The sequence below is a fragment of the Nansenia antarctica genome (genome assembly GCF_963989245.1).
Source record: "Nansenia antarctica genome assembly, chromosome: 7".
NCBI lineage: Eukaryota > Metazoa > Chordata > Actinopteri > Argentiniformes > Microstomatidae > Nansenia > Nansenia antarctica.
In genome coordinates this window covers 39,153,834-39,158,833 of record NC_137677.1, presented here as the reverse complement: position 1 = coordinate 39,158,833, position 5,000 = coordinate 39,153,834, and positions in this window count along the sequence as shown.

The window sequence follows — 5,000 nt, the reverse complement described above, 5'->3', positions numbered from 1 at the left end:
TTGTTTTTGTTTTGCTTTCCAAAATGAGGGAAATAAAAGGGTTTCTAAACCGAACCGATTTAAGACAAGTTTTCCAGATGTGTCGAGCGACATGCAGAAAGCTAAACAATGATGATGGTGAAGATGATGATGATGGTGATGGAGATGATGATGATGATGACGATGACAATAACGCTGATGATGACGATAATAATAACAACAATAAAGCAGAGCAACATTATTTATGTTTGTAGGACACAAGTCCTGCACCATCAGAGGACTTGTGTGGCTAGAAGAACATACTTATTATTGTCTCCTTTTTGTTTTCTCTTTTTGACTTTTTTATTTTATTTTCCTCCGCGCTTCAAATGCACTTCTCTCTGTGTACGGCGGCCAGAGCTGGTTTATATTTCATACTAAGGTTTTTATATGTCAGACTTCAGGGGGAAATCAGAGGATCTCCATAATTCAGATGCAGCAGAATCAGCATGTGACTGTTTTAACCCACCTAGCAGCTTTGATATGCAGTATTTTCTTAAGTTAGAGAACGATGTGTGTTGTCGTCGTCGTCCCCCCACCCCAACCCCATGTCTGTCCCCCCCCCCCCCCACACACACACCACCCCTCTACTCCTCCATACGTCCCCATGTCTGTCCCCCCCCCAACACCACCCCTCTACTCCTCCATACGTCCACCTGCCTCTGCATTCACTGTCAGCCACACCTGGAGTCCTCCTCTACCACGCAGCGAAAGAAAAAAGAAGACTGTCGTTCTTCTTGACATAATAACAACAACGACAACAGCGACGACCATGAAATAGAAAAAAGAGAATGACTGTCAGACCAGTGTTGTTAGCCTAGAAGAAGTTTTTGTTTTTTTAATTAAATACCAAATTATTAAAAAGGATGGGATTTGTGTATTTAATGCCTTGCAACATTCCAATAAAGGCTCAAATTTGTTTCTACGTTCTTGACTTGGCTTCTCTTAAGTGTCTCTCCTCCTTTCGGTTGACACTCCCCCCACTACCTCTCTGTACAGTTACTCTGCTGCTAGTAATAATAATAATAATAATAATAAGTAACAGAGCAAATACATTTTGAGAGAAAAGGGAGGCCCTACCCAGTATTAGTATAGTGTTCCAAATAAAGTGTTCTGTGAATGTCTATAGATGATTCACTTACTTTGGACAAATGTACTTGTGTTGCAAGACGCTTCTGCTAAATGTCAAAAATGTAAAACCGTTGCTGACTCTCTTTAGATTTAGGTGGAACTCGGAGATGAACCGTTCATGGTGAGGCTTAGGCTATTACAGGTCAGACGATTATTCACTACAATGCTATAATACTATTCACTTACATGTTACAGTTGATTGTTGACTGCATGTCAACAGTATAGTCGATGTATGCATTCTGCAAGCATCACATCTGATAGGCTGTGTCTTTTGCGATCTATCCTAAGGATTGCATAAGTCTACGAAATAATGATGGTAGCTCCATCTCAGTGGAGGCTGGTGGAGGTAGAAATCAGAGGCTGGTACCTCATTGCGAAGTGTGGAACGGTATCAGGAATAACGGTATCTCTCTCCACTGCTCTCCCTTGTCTTCTATTAGACTCAGTCAGTGGGATATCCTCCCACAGGAAACTACACATGGATGTGGGTAGGGGGGGGCCAGAGGTTAGACAACATCTCCTCATCTCAGGGGGGCTCTAGTCTGAAGGACTCAGCAGGCTAAGTCAAGTCTACCCTCTCAGGCAGGGTATCAGGGGTTGTATAGGAAAAGTTTGGATATTTATAGCATAGCATAGAGTACAGCACAGTGTTTTATTGTATAGTATAGTAGTATAGTATAGTAGTAGATAGTGTACATAGCCTTTATTTATGTAAACCAGCTCTTTTCCCTTCTTGTTTTTAGTCTTTTTCCAAGCACCAGGGGAGCCCCCCCCTCCTACATTTCGTTGTATGGTACCTGTACTGTATTAATGACAATAAAGACCATTCATTCATTCATTCATTCAAAGTGCTCCTAACTGGAGACCCGCAGGTGTAACTCTGACATTTGCGTCAATCTTGCACTGACGTCAGTGGGGCTGTTTGATGGGCGATGACTGAAGCTGAGGGCGCTGATTCCACCCAGGGTCTTCGATTACAGGAGCGGCGTGTGAGGGGGGGAGATGTGCCTTGATGGGGGGCGACAGTCCGACAGTCACATTATTAATTGGAAAGAGCTTGTTCTCAGCGTTTAGATTCCCTGAGCACTGCAGCACTGGGCCAGAATGGAGAGAGGGAGAGAGAGAGAGAGAGCAGGGGAGGAGAGAGGGAGATGGGAGGGGGGGAGAAGAGAGAGAGAGAGAGAGAGCAGGGGAGGAGAGAGGGAGATGGGAGGGGGGGAGAAGAGAGAGAGAGAGAGAGAGAGAGCAGGGGAGGAGAGAGGGAGATGGGAGGGGGGAGAAGAGAGAGAGAGAGAGAGCAGGGGAGGAGAGAGGGAGATGGGAGGGGGGGAGAAGAGAGAGAGAGAGAGAGAGAGCAGGGGAGATGGGTGGGAGGAGAGGGAGACAGAGAGAGAGAGAGAGAGAGAGAGAGAGAGCAGGGGAGGAGAGAGGGAGATGGCAGGGGGGGAGAAGAGAGAGAGAGAGAGCAGGGGAGATGGGTGGGAGAAGAGGGAGACAGAGAGGGGGAGAGAGAGAGGGGGAGGGAGACAAAAACCAAGACAAAGGAAGAGAGAGAGAGAGGGAGGGGGAAAGAGAAGGGAGTGGGAATGGACACAGAAAGAGAGGGAGGGAGGGAGATAGAGAACACAGTCGAGCGAAAGAAAGAAAGAGAGAGACAGAGAGAGATTTTTTTTTGATTTTTAAAAGTACTTTATTTTGTACTATATCAAAAACCTTTACACAAAGCCTTTAAAAGACTTTACAATTACAAGATTAAAAAACAATATACACAACAATGCAGCAATACAATACATATAGCCATTTTTTTTTATTAAGGACTTCAAATTGTCCTTGATTACCTGTGGACCCAAACATTTTCTCAAGGTCCACTATCTCAGTCTCCAAATCTCTCATGGAGGTAGTGATGTCTCTAGTCACATTGAGAGTGTGTTGTTGATCCAGATATGGCCGAGGCACACGGGAAGCGGCATATTGGCCGGCCGCTTCCGAGGGGGGTATAGGAGTATTTCTGGACTAGGATCCGTCGCGCAACACCGCCCCCTGGGTGCCGGAATAACGGTACTGGGCTCGAGGAGCCAGTCAGCCTAGTCTGCCTGGCGCCCTCCTCTGGGACTGCCGGCCACGGGGTCGTGCGGCGGATCCTATGCAATAGGCAGGGGATAATTGGATGCTAAGTTGGGTTAAATTGGCTACCAAATTGGGTGAAAAAGGGATAAAATCTGAAAAAAAAAAAAAAAAAAAAAAAAAAGAGAGTGTGTTGTTGACAAAGCATTTTAATTTCTATTTTGCCACAGTCCCACCACTGCCTAAGAGAAGATAACTCATTTTTCCTTCTCCTAAACAGGGCCCAAAAAAACCTAAAAACATCTCTAAAATCTTTTTCATGTAGCAAAGCTGAATTAAAATGCCAATAAGCACTTCTAGGCACCAGATCTTTTATAAAAACATTGCACATTACCAATGAATGGTCTGTAAAACCAACAGGCATTATTTTGCACATTTTAAAAACATTAAAATGGTGCTTAAAACAATAAAAACGGTCAAGTCTAGCTAAGGAGACAACATTATCCCTACAATGAGACCATGTATACTGGCGCTCCTTCCCATGAAACCTCCTCCACACATCAACCAAGCCGTGTGTGTGTACAAGCTGTCTTAATGCACTTTGAGAAGCTGGATGGGGTTCATTGTGATTCCTGTCTAAACTGTTATTCTCTGTGCAATTAAAATCTCCAGAAAAAAATAAGAAATCATCCGGATTAAAATCGGACAATTTAGTACACACTACAGTATATCTAAAAATACCTTTCTTTCAGGCCCTTTAGAAGGAGCATAAATATTCAATAAAACCACATTAAATGTTTCAAATTGTGCTTTCACTACAACAAACCTACCACATGTTCTACAGTATAAGAAGCAGGAATAAAACGTTTTGAGAATAAAAAGCCAACTCCACTGCTATTTGTAGTATTATGACTCAACACTACATTTCCTTCCCATTCCTTCCTCCATTCTACCTCATTTTCTTTGTCACTATGTGTCTCCTGCATAAAAAGAACGTCAATGTGTTTTAACTTTACCAGTTCATACAGCGTTGCACGTTTTCTCACATCTCTTGCCCCATTCAAATTCAAAGTTCCAACCTTAAAATGTTCCATGGAGAGAAAAGGAGTGACTAAAACACACAATAACAGTAAATTAAAGGTTGCCACTTGTTTTCCTTTCATAAAGTTGTTTTTTGACCTTTGGCAGTAGTTTCCTTAGTCTGTACACCTCCTGCTTAGTAAAGCTACTGTCTCCCATGTGAAACCTGACAGATGTATAGAAAGCCTCTGTATCAGGAATATGTTCCTCCATTTTCAAGCCCCGAACGTTCTTTGTTTCTTGTAGCAAAGTTTTGATGGCTTTGACTGACATTGATCTTTTGTTTTGTGACTTCCTTAACTCAGATATGTCACTACCATCTGACTCATACTCCTCACTATCACTCTGGTCTGACTGTGAAGCCATTTGCTCGGTCTGGCTATCACACATATTTTAACCCTTTTTTACTTGTGTGGACCCCTTCTTTTTATTCCCTTTGCGTTTATGAGTTGCAGATTTTATCACAACATCATCTTCCATTTCCACCTCATTTGTCTGTTCACTTAGTTCCACACTGTCGTCACACAGACCACTGCTACTCTCCTGTGCTTTTCTCTCAGACACAGCAGCACTGCCTGTCTGTTTCTCACAGGCCCCTTCTACCTGCAGCTCACCTGCAGCACTGTCTGTCTCAGCTGGTTTATCACTGGCCACTTCTGTCTGTAGCTCACCTGTAGCACTGTCTGTCTCAGCTGGTTTATCACTGG